Here is a 12,275-nt window from a genome sequence, read left to right on the forward strand (position 1 = left end):
CATTTCTGTAATTCTATTCCTGTTCTAGTTGTTTGCTTAGTTAGTTTCTTTTTGTTTGATTTTTAGATTCAGTTGTTGATAGGTAAGTGTTTGTTGTCATTTTACTATTCATAGTTTTTGACCTTTTTCTTAGATGAATCCTTTTAACATTTCATATAATAAGGGCTTGGTGATGATGAACTCCTTTAACTTGACCTTCTCTGCGAAGCACTTTATCTGCCCTTCCATTCTGAACAAAAGCTTTGCTGGATAGCTCAATCTTGGATGTAGGTCTCTGTCTTTCATAAGTTCGAATACTTCTTTCCAGCCCCTTCTTGCCTGTTAGGTTTCTTTTGAGAAATCAGCTGAGAGTCTTATGGGAACTCCTTTGTAGGTAACTCTCTCCTCCTCCCTTGCTGCTTTTAAGATTCTTTTTTTAATCTTTAATCTTGAATAATTATGATGTGCCTTGGTATGTTCCTCCTTGGATCCAATTTCTTTGGGACTCTCTGGGCTTCCTGGAAGTCTATTTCCTTCATCAGATTGGGGAAGTTTTCCTTCATTATTCATTCAAATAAGTTTCCAATTTCTTGCTCCTCCTTTTTTTCTTCTGGCACCCCTATAATTCAGATGTTGAAATGTTTAAAGATGTCCTGGAGCTTCCTAAGCCTTCCCTCATTTTTTTGAATTCTTGTTTCTTCATTATGTTCTGGTTGGATGCTTATTTCTTCCTTTTGTTCCAAATCATTGCTTTGAGTCCAGATTTCCTTCCTTTCAGTGCTGGTTCCCTGTATATTTTGCTTTATTTCACTTTGGGTAGCCTTCATTTCTTCCTTCATTTTGCTACTAAGTTCAGTCAATTCTGTGAGCATCCTGATTACCAGTGTTTTGAATTCTGCATCAGATAGGTTGTCTACCTCCTTGTTGCTTAGCTCTTTTTCTGGAGTTTAGATCTGTTCTTTCATTTGGGCCATATTTCTTTGTTTTGACAGACCTGTTCTGTTGTAAGGGGGAGAAGCGTAGGTACTTGCCAGGGCAGGGCAACCCTCTTTGCTGTGTTGTGGTGCTCTCTGTGGGGGAGGGGTCAGAGAGGAACAATGTCGCTCACTTGCTCCGCTCTAGCCCCACTTTCCAACCAACTCTCCTGTGAGACTGGGAGTTTCTCTCACCATGGCAACCCCACAGTATTTTACAGCTAGAGGTTTTGAGTCTTTCGTTTCCCTATCAGCCAGCCCCTCCTTGCCTGCATGGTCCACAGCCTTACTGTGGGTCCCCTCTGCCCACCTGTCTGCCCATCTCCCCCCCTCCTACCAGTCTGGATGAATGTTTCTTTAACTCCTTGGTTGTCAGAATTCTATGCAGTTAGCTATTCTGGCAGTTCTGGCTGTTTATTGTATTTAAACTGATCGTTGTCTTTCTTTTGGTTGTGCGAGGAAGCAAAATGTTTCTACCTGTGCCTCCATGTTGGCCAGAGCTCTGTGCTTAGTGTCTTAGCTACAGAATGGAGTGAAGAAGATGTGACACTTGGGGCTTTTGTGAAACAACACAGGCAGGTTAAATCTCTGGAACCTGGCTCACAAGAGGCACCCAACAAATATTGTCTCTCTCCCCTTACAACCTGCTCATTGTAATTAGATATTAATGCGATTGGCTGCTTGGCTGCTTTTCCCTCAAAGGCAAAAACAGGACCACGCTCCCCCAACTTTATTACCTACACTGACTTTGTGTACCCATAGCACATGCTGGATAAAGGTGTGCAGGGTAGAGGAATATATCTGAGGAAATTGCCAGGTCTTCCTCTCTGGGCTAGGACATTTTGAATGACATCATTTGGAGGCCATTAGAATCCTCTGCCCTCCTGGGATCCCCATTCTCACGACTCTGACCCGACTTTAGAGGTTATGTCATCTTGCTGAGTCCCCCACCCCTGTCCCAGCCAATCAACAAGTATTTACTGCGCATCTAACGTACGCCTGGCAGTGTGCAAGGCACTGAAGATCTGGTGAAGCCGTCCTGGAGCTGGTGGTCCAGGCTGGGAGACACAACCAAGTAACCACAGAAACAAAGGTGGAATTACAGCCGCGATGAGCACGACGGATAAGTGCCAGTGCTAACACCTCTACTGACGACCTGTGTTCTTGAAGGAGGTTCAGAAACAGGGCTGGGACTGAAGCGAGTCCAGGGAGGCTCCTCAAGGGCAAAATTTAAGGAGTACTCCCTCTCAAGTTCATGGCCTTAGTAACCTCAACTCTAGGTGTTTCTTTTACGTGGGGTTGGAAATAAAGGTCATCCACTGTTTGGAGCACAGAAGAACTTGCTCTTATTTTGCTATGAGCAAAAAAAAATGTTATGGGAAGAATGAGATATAGAAAAAGTAGTTCTTGATAATTGGAGTCTTTTTAATCTTGGCTGAAGACATACGAAGTGCAAGAAGCCCAGGGCTCAGGTCTGGTTCAGGGAGGCTGAGAAGCACCAGTCTTTCCTCTTACCTTGCCGGCCGGTTTCAGAACACACCCGCCAACGTGCTCAGAGGCGCTGCTCCGCTAGGGGGCGCTCGAAGACAGGCCTGCTGGCTCCCAGCTACTAAGGCTACCGCTGTAAAGGGACGCCCCGGCTCTCAGGAAAGTGTATAGGTCCCTGAGGCTTACAGAACTTTGGCGAGGTGCAGCGGGGCCCCACTTTCATAGTCACGAAGCTCTGGTGCCTGCTTCAGAGTACCTTTATAGTTCCTGGAGCTCAAGGAAAGTCAAAGAAAAAGCATACATCGCCAGCGTCCAAGAAGGGGGTGTGGCCTTCACTGACCCCACTTCTGCTGTGGTCTTTCGCCCAAGCCATCCTACTATTTGGCTCATGGCCCTGTAGAAAGACACAGGCACTTCTATGTGAACTTACACTGTTTCCTGGGACCTCAGTAAGGTCCATCCAGTGACCGCAGTGGCCTGGCTCTATGAACTGACCAGGGCTGATTAGATTTCCGGTTCAGGAGCCTGGGGATGGGAAATGCAGAGTCTGAGGCTGGTGGCAGGGTTTATGAACGCGCAAGTGTGAGCGGACAGGGTGTTTTAAACCGGGGCACAGCCTCTCCAAGGTAAAAGTCGTGAACACAGCACAGCTGTACATCAGGTGCAGGAAGGCCACTTACAAGAGCCGTGATGTGGCACAGGTCCCAGTGACACGGGCACCTGAGACTAGCTGCGTCGCAGTTGAAGGACTGGCCCTGCCCTGGGATTTCGCCAGGCCTCAGTTCGGAAACCCTCAGTGCACACCCTGGCCCATCCTTGAGCCTCGTGGATCCCCGTTCCTTACAACCAAAGACTCAGGGAGAACTAGACGTGTGGGCGGGCATTAGAAAGGACAGCGTTTTCTGTTCACGGTCCCTTTGAAACTGGACAGTTACTATCCTGCTATATGTGCATGTGTGTAGGGAGTGGTCAAGCCTATATCACACGCATCACTTCATGTAGTCTTTATAACAACCCCGTGATGAAAGCAACACAGCTTTAAATTTTTCCCTCCCTTTACAGAGAACAGATTTCTAGCACCTTGCCTAGAGTTCCAAAGCCAGACCTTGAACCTGTGGTTTTAATTCCCCATTTGGAATGTTCTCCTTCCCAGCCTCAGATCGATCAGATGCTCACACACTAGTTTTTAGTTATACTGCAGACGAGTCACACTGTACTTTAACTGCCACACCTCGGGGAGACCCACGTAATGAGTGAGGGGCCCCCACTGAAGAGCCCTCCCTGCCTGTAGTTCTCCGATCCGCCGCACGAGGGCAGTGTGCCTCCGCGCTAGTGCTCCAGACGCCAGACAGCTGTCTTCGGCCTCAGGGTTTACCCAATTCCCCTTTCACAATATAATTGTGAGGCAGGAACGGGTTTGTTTCATGGGTACATCTCCCAGAAGTTTAAAAAGCAGGGGGCTGGATAAAGGGGGCCCCCAATTAAAGTGGAGGAGAGCAGCCTCTTGCATCTGTTGTAAGCATGGCCTCTGCTCTTGTTGATTCAGCCGGGGCCAGTCTGTCCAGGGTCCTACCAAGACGCCTAGCTCCAGTCACTTAATTGAGGACTAGGCACAGACCTGGACTGGACAGTGTTTCCAAGTAACACTTCCTTGGGACAGCTAGTCAGTGTGGTCAGCCGGGCCGGGAAAAACTTTCTGGGTTGTTAGGGAGAGTCTGTCTGGTCCCCAGGGAATTGGTCTTTTGCCCTATAAGGAGCAGTGTCCAAGGTCAGTGGCTCCTAGACAGGCTGCAGCCTCTCCCCAGGCCTGGTGGGCATTGCCAAAGGCAGGCAAAGGACACGTTTTTCTAGGTCTGCTCTGCACTGGCCTTGATGAGAGAGACACTGGTTTAAGTCATTCATTGCTTTTGTAGTTTATCTTTTTAATGAGTAATATTGTTTTTTTTAATTTAAAAAATTAAAATTACAGTTGGCATTCAATATTATACTAGCTTCAGGTGTGCAGTGCTTAGACATGTATATAACTTATGAAGTGATTGCCCTGATAAGTCAAGTACCTCGCCACCCCCACCCCAGCACACATACGCACAGCATTTCTGGTTTCCTGAACAGACCCAAACAGAGTGCCCTCCCTGTAAATCTGAAGGAGACGTTGGCTGTGACCTTCCTGCCTTCCCCGGGAAGGGGCCCAGCAGTGTCCCCACTCTGGCAGGCACCCCACCCAGGGGCTGCTCAGACCCTGGGGGGGAGCACCAGCTGCTGCTTTCTGCTCTGGCTTCTGTCTGACGGAGCTCTGGAAGGGCTGGCTTCCGCTCAGCCAGCTGGGGGGCCGAGGCTGCCGGAGACGACCTGCAGGCCTTATCAGCACTTATCTTTCAGCAAAGCCCCTTGGAGGCCTAGCTTTGTGTGTGTCTGGCACTCTGACAGCTCCAGGGCAGGGCAGGGCTTTTGTTCCTTGTTCTTCCCGGCAGTTAGGAACTTTGCTGACAGCAAAAATCTATCCCATGAGTTTGTAGTGCAGGCTATGGGTATGGACACATTTTTTTTCTGAAAAGTTTTTAATTAATTATAAAGTTAATACACATTTTATTTTTAAAACTTATTCTTTTAAAATAATTTCAGGCTTATAAAAATGTGGGAAAGACCTGCAAAGACTCCCCATATGCCGCTCCCCCAGAGCCCCTCAAGAACAGCATTTGAAAGAGAGTCGCCGGCCCGATGCCCCTCTAGTTCGGAGTGCCTCAGTCTGTATTTCCTAAAGCCCTGACCACAGGCTGATGATCCAGTCAGGAAGTTAACACGGATACACTGCTTCATCTACCTCTTCATGTTTCCCTGTTTTCCCACGAATGTCCTTTTCTGGACGACGCTGTGGGTCGTTGTTGGGTCTCGAGTCTCTAATCTGGAACAGCTCCCCGCTGGCTTTCTCTGCTATGACTTAGACATTTTTGAAGAGTCTAGGCCAGTTGTTTTTTAGAACTTCCCTGAATTTGGGCTTGTCTGACCTTCTTCCAGGATTAGTCTGGGCAGAATCCCACAGGACACCCTGTCAGGAGGCCCATATGTCCTCACTTGATTAAGTGGTGTCTGCCAGGTTTCTCCAAGGTCAAGTTACAGTTTTCCCTTCATGATCAATAAGTATCTTGTGAATATCCTATTTCTCACTCACCTTGTACATTTTAGATAATTTCACAAGTGCAGTCCAGGAGAAGGGAAAAACACCACTCACAGCCAACAGCCGCCCCCACCCCCATCATCATGATTTTCACAGCGAGTATTCACTCTTCCCACTCTCCCTAGAGACTCTGTTCTCTCTTCCTGCTAACCCTCTAACAGCAGAGATGGTGCTTTCCTACACTGATGTGCCCTGTGGCCCTTCCCCCCGGGGTCCCATTCCTGGTGGTGGTGTGGGGGGCACTGTGGGGACTGCCTGAAGCAGAGGTGTGACTCTAATTTAATTTTTTGGTCTGGCCCAGGGAGGAGGGAGATGTTTTAAGTAGGTGAAGCCTTTTCATTTCTCACAACTCAGCACCCTGGGGCCTCCCTTCAGGTGGAGAAAGGAGAATGAGGGCAGCCACTCAGAAAACCTGTGCCCTCATCAGAAGGGCCTTTGCCAGCCTCGTGTCCGTGAATGCCACCAGGGAGCTTGGTACTTCCTGCCCATCCTCCTGGAGGGACCTGACGGGAAAGAGGGCAAAGTGGCCAATAACAGGTGAGCACTGGGCTGGCTAATGCAGTGGAAGATTGGAGCACTGTTCCAGGGGAAAATCTAGGGAAGCTCACATCTCCGAGTTAGCCCACCCGAGGTGTAAGGCAACCAGGCGACTGACGAGTCAAACTTGAGAGTCACTGACTCAGGCCTATTAGTGAGGGTGACCGGGGTGTGGTAACTCCCCAGGCCTTCCTGCCTGCTGCGGGCACAGGGCAGATTGACTTTTGAGGTTTGGGGGACAGAGTGACTTCTGGGAGGTAGGGGTGGGGTGGCTGGGACTATGAGGTGTACGTTGTTCATCAGCAAGTCCAGTGAGCTCTACATCCAAAGTACAACCTGTCCACACATTTCTCTCCAGTTCACCTGCTGCCAGGGCCACAGGCAGCTGCCAGGACCTGCTGTCCTGGCCTGAGCCGCCTCCCCGCCCACTGTCCTGAGGCAGGAGCCTCCTATTGAGCCTCAGTCTGACCATGAATTTGCCACACAGTAGCCAAAATGATGTTTTAAAAATATGATTCAGACTAGCCATTCCCTTGCTTGAAACCCTCCCCCAGCTGTCCATGGGGGTAGGGCGACATCTGGGCTTTGCTGTGGGGGCGACTTCTCCTCGAGTCCCCCCGGAGCCACGGACACAAGTGAGTGAATAATGACCGAGACATGCTGAGATCTGTTTGGGGAGAAGGAGTGGGCTGTGGCCAGTTTCTCAGGGGAGACAAAGGCCAGCAGTGGCCAGTTTCTCCGAGGAGAAAAAGGCCTCGAGCCCCCTCCTCCAGGGCCTTTTATTGGGTTGTAATACACAGGAATACATGGCGGCAACGATCAAACAGTAGATAACATTTCAAACATATCTGAGGGCTTAGTATGAGTCCAAGTCTGTCAGGAAGAGAGTTGCAGAAACTTTGGGAGACATACTCATTTCCTCTTGGACCCTTATCATATGAATGAAAGCACTCTTAGCAGAGCAGATTTCAGAGGTTTATCAGCAAGTCTTTGTGATGCCAGATTTTCCCCCAAGACAAGCTCTAACAAGGCAAGGAGCTGCACCTCTCCCATCAGGTATTCAGGCTTAAGGGGATCAGAGCCAGGAAGCACTTCTCCCAGAGAACATGGGGACTTGGTCTTTGACAAAGCCAGGGCGGGGGGGAGAGTCCATTGCTCTTTGTTGCAGCCCCCTGAGTCCTTCCATGAAGGCCTCCCAAGTGATCGAGTCTGGCTTAGGTTGCCCCCCGCTGTGAGGGGTCTTACCCGTCATTGACTTCCGACCAAGCTTTGGGGGCAGGGAGAGGAACTGAGGCAGCGTTTGCTACCAGAGACAGGCCTTGTCTCCTGCGGCTGGCATTCCAGAGGTCATCCCTCGACCTTAGCCACAAGGGGTAGGGATACAATTCCTAGAACCAGGCAGAGCGGTCTACAGCACTTTGCCCTGGCCCTGTGGTGTGGCGAGATCGGGTCACGTCTGACTTTACTCGCAGTGTAAGAAGTCAGGCAGCGTGTGGGTGCTCCTGCGCGGAGAAGGAGAGGGAATACCGTTCTACTGAACAGAAGCTGGTGCCAGTCCCCAAGCTGTGTTGTCGCACACATACGTTTATTTAGCACAGCATCCTGTTCCTCTGCCACGCCTCACTCATTCGCTCCCTTCAGGGCTCTGGCCTCCTTTCTGTTTCGGGGATCTGCTAAACTGGCCCCCACTGCAGCACCTGTGTACCTGCCTACCGTTCTGCCTGGAAGGCTCCTGCCTCCAATTATGCACAGCTGCTGCCACTTGGCATTCAGGTCTCGGGTCAGAGGTTAGAGAGCTGAGCGCAGATGCTCCTGGTAGGGCCAGGAGGTCCGGCTGGGTGGAGTCCAAAGCAAGCACGGGGCCGTGGAGGGGTGGGCAGGCCCTGCTGCAGAGCGTGGCTGGGGGGGAGTGACCCCGGGGCCTGCTCGATTCTGGGGGTTTTGGGGTGGTGGTGCTGTGGGTGGTTGACTCGACTGCTAGCAAAATTTGCAGGAGTCAGGAAAATAGGTTCTGAGCTGGACCTCGTGGGGTTACAGACACAGTTACTGAAGTGGGAAATGGTTATTCAGAACTGAGTGCAGAGATCTTGATGCAGAGAAAAAATGATTTTGGATCATCGGTAGCCAAACTCGTTGGCTTAGCAGAAAAGTCATTAGTTTCTATGGAATGAGCTTTGACCAGATAAATATTTTAAAGATTTTATTAATTTATTTTGACAGAGAGGAAGGGAGGGAGAAAGAGAGGGAGAGAAACATCAATGTGTGGTTGCATCTCACATGCCCCCTACTGAGGACCTGGCCTGCGACCCCGGCATGTGCCCTGACTGGGAATGGAACTGGTGACCCTTTGGTTGGCAGGCCAGTGCTCAGTGCACTGAGCCACACCAGCCAGGGCTGGCCAGATTAATTTTGAGGGTATCATGAATTAGGGGAGCCCTCCAGGTCTTGGGGCACTAAGAGCAGGTCCTGGTGGGCTCCTTAATGAGGGAAAGCGGGCCGGTTATTCAGGGAGCAGCAGAGGGCCCCAGTTGTTGGAAATATAAGCAGTACAGTAGCTTCTCTTGTGATTCAGGTGTGAGAGAAAACAATTCGGGAACGGGGAAAGGGACAGAAAAGCCACCTGAACCGCATCTTTAATTTTCCAGCCACTTTCAATGTCGGAATTAAGCTGCTGGTCCACTAGCGTGCACCTGTGTGTTGGGGGACAGTCCCCCTGTTCTAATACTCTGTCTCTTTCTGCTAACATGTCCTTACACCTTGGTGTGGTCAGCCGTGGTCCCTGGTGGTTCTCCTGTAACAGGCCCGGTAAAAGCTTTAAATGAAAGCCCGGCACCTTCACCCTGTTTCTGCTGCTGCTCACTCACTTTGCCCTTTTGTGGTGTGCTTGATTATTTTTCACTGGGTCACTTGTCGCTTACTTGTAGGGATTCTCCTCTCTCTCTTTTTTAATCCTTATGAAAGATACGGTTATTGAGGAGAGAGAGAGAGAGTGAGAGAAGCATTGACTGGTTGCCTCCCATATGCACCCCGACTGGGGATTGAACCCACAACCTAGGAATGTGCCCTGCTCGGGAATGGAACCTGCAGCCTTTCCGTGTGTGGGACGACACTCCAACCACGTGAAGTACCAGGCCAGGACTTGCAGGGGTTCTGTGAGGCTTAAAATGAGGGAATGTTTTCAGGTAGCACCTGTACTTCCCTCTGCCACCCAAGGCCACTGTCCCTCTAGAACACTTTTAACTAAATTCACAGCTTGAGGTTTTGTGTTTTTGGCTGCAGACACCAGTGAGAGTGAGCCTGTGGGTATAATTCCAGGGAAGATTTTCTCTCCTGCTCAGCATGGAGGCAGCTTTTCTTTGCAGCTTCTGGAGGGAGGGGTGGGGCGGCCTCGCTGGTCCCACTTCCGGTCCCACTTGTGTATGAGACTCCCTGCCTTGGGTGGTCCTTAAGTGTCGCCTCCCCCTCCCCCACCCCCGAGAGCCCCACAAGGCTTTAAAAATTGGAACTCGAATGTGCCAAGTTCAGCAAAACCCTGGGGAAAAAGAGCTTCAAATCACAGCTATCCCTTTGCGTTTGTGATTTCATTTAGATTTGGTGTGATAATGATCAAATCTTTGATGCTTTTAAAAAGTAAAAAGAAAAGAAAACATTATCAGCATTTTTGGTTGTTCTCATTGGGAGGTGGGGTTAAATGCTAGCCAACCACAGCACTGGAAGTCATAGCAACTCCTCACTGGGACCTTCACACAGGTCACCCTCCCCTTGGGTGTCACACCCCATCAGCCACAGGGGCAGCGGCCGGGAGGTCAAACTGTGTGGCCTCTGGTGCATTTTGCCCCCTCTGCTCCTTGTTGGTGCCTTGCACCTCGTCAGTTTGAAAGTACAGCTTCTCACAAAGCTAATTAGACTTCAAGAGAAATCATAGACAATATGAAAATAATAATACTTTGCATTTTAAAAGTTTCACAGTATTTGAATGTTAACTCAGTTGAATCTCAAACTTAGTTGTGAGTAGTGGGTAAAGTAAGTGTATCTCCATTTTACAGCTGAAATTCAGAGAAAACCGGGCTTTCATGTGAGAGTGACCTGCCAGGCTGTAGGTCAGGGCCAAAGCGTGGCCAAGGGGCACCGCTGGTGCTCCAGGGAGAAGCCGTCCTGGGCTGGCCTGGCGGTCCGGCGTCTTGTCGGAAACAGCAGTGTCAGGAATTCTTTGGTGGAGAAAGGTGGTCGTTTTCTTCTGCCATGTTAGCTACGAAAGCTGACTGACCCTCCCACAATAATGCCTCGGAGTCCACCTTCAGGTCTTCCGAGATAACAGAACGCTCGCTCTCAAGGTGAACTTTGTCATGCTGGGTGCTCATATTAAAATTAATGATTGAGTTTCCCTATTCACACTGACTGCCAGAAAAGCCAGTTTTGAGATGGCTCCTTTGAGAGGATAGGACTCAATACACGGTAGTGAGTGCTTTTTTCCCCATTTTATGTCTCCACCCTGGCTTTTCCTTGTCCTTACACACTCTTCTCACATGTGTCAGTTATGTGGGGTGCTTTACGGTCCCTACTGAACTGGCTAAAAACTTTTAGAAACCAGTTCTCAAATGATAAGAAAAGAAACGAATGCATGCATGCACGAGTGAATGAATGAATAACTAGGGTTGAATACATGGTACAAGTGGTACAGGTTCAAAGAACTTGAGAACCAAATGTTATATGGGCTAAACTAGTCATCAAATGCTTAATGGAAGAGAGTGATATTTGAGGTCAGACGAGTTCAAAATAAATATGGAAGTGATACCAAGTGAAGAAAGCAATCTGAACAAAAGAATGACATCGGGAGTGGGCGTGGCATTTACTTAGATGTAAAGGCCTGTATGAATACATATGGGAGGCAAGGGTGGTATGTAAGTGTGGCCAGTTGGTGGATAAAAGCTGGATAGAGAACTGGAATTTGATTCAAAAAACAAAGAAGGCTTCTTATTAGACATGGTGGATTAGACGCATGTGTTTATCTCCTGTCCCTTCAAGAAAACTCACTAAGATGACAATAAAGGAAACACAAGGGCAACACTGCAGTGGGAGAGAGAGTGGAGAAGTCTAAGAAAGACAGAGAGCCCCTAGGGAGGTAGCAACAGACAGACTAGGGCCCCAAATGTCTCTTCTAAGTGTTGGAAGAGGGGAGAGAGGGGAGAAAAGGGCTTGCTTGTCGCTCAGAGTCTGTCAGTTCTCAAGGGCGCCAGGTACCATGAAAGGTGGAACCCAAACCCAAGGGTTGATATATGTCTGGGTAGGCTGCCTATTTACCCCAGCAACTACCTCCCTCCCCTAGGGAGGCTGGAGGCTTGTCTGCGGACACGGAGCAGGTTGGCTGTGGACCAGAGGACACCCGGCCCAGCAGAAAGAGGAAGGGTCAGACCTGAGTGGGCAGTGAGAAAGTCTTCACAGTGAGTGGTGGGAGCTCCAGCTTCCTCATTAAACTTCTTTGCTCTCAGAGCATAGGAAGACTAACACATCACTGGCCCTACCACAGGCAAAAGTGCCCTGTCGCCACCGCTGCTTGTGGGCTGTGTCCTGGAAATGCAGGTGTCTTTGATTTGAGCTTTGACCCACTGCAAGTTTTCCTGCTGCAGCGATTAAGTGCATGGCAAAACCCAGAAACCCCAAAGGAATAATCCTTCTCCATGACTGAATGTCAAGACCAGCAGGTCTAGACGATTTTAAGGGAAGGTTTTCTAGCATTGCTCCAAGACAGAGCCCACGGTCACTTAATCCAGGTGGCTCCCCAAACCAGGCCCCATCATAGGGTGCCTTCTGCTGGCCCCACTCCTGGCTCTGTCCCTTAGCAAAGTGACTGAAGGCCCTGAGGGAGGGTGGAGGTGGAGGGAAGTGATGACTCCCGCCTTGAGCTAAAGAAACCACTGCTTTCACTGCCGGGAGGTGCGGAGGGAGGAATTCAGGACCGAGACCCCTTTCAGTAAAAACTACAAAGGAGGCCCCAGCTGCGTCATCTAACGTAAGATACACAAGCCTTGTGGGAGGCTTTAACTTCTCAAAACCTGTCTGCAGGCTGCTACCCTGCTTGCCCCAAGTTTCAGAAGTTACTTCCTTTTCTATCCTTTTGTTTA

The sequence above is a fragment of the Artibeus jamaicensis genome, unplaced genomic scaffold (genome assembly GCF_021234435.1).
Source record: "Artibeus jamaicensis isolate MK-2021 breed Jamaican fruit bat unplaced genomic scaffold, CSHL_Jam_final scaffold_1964, whole genome shotgun sequence".
In the NCBI taxonomy this organism is placed as follows: domain Eukaryota; kingdom Metazoa; phylum Chordata; class Mammalia; order Chiroptera; family Phyllostomidae; genus Artibeus; species Artibeus jamaicensis.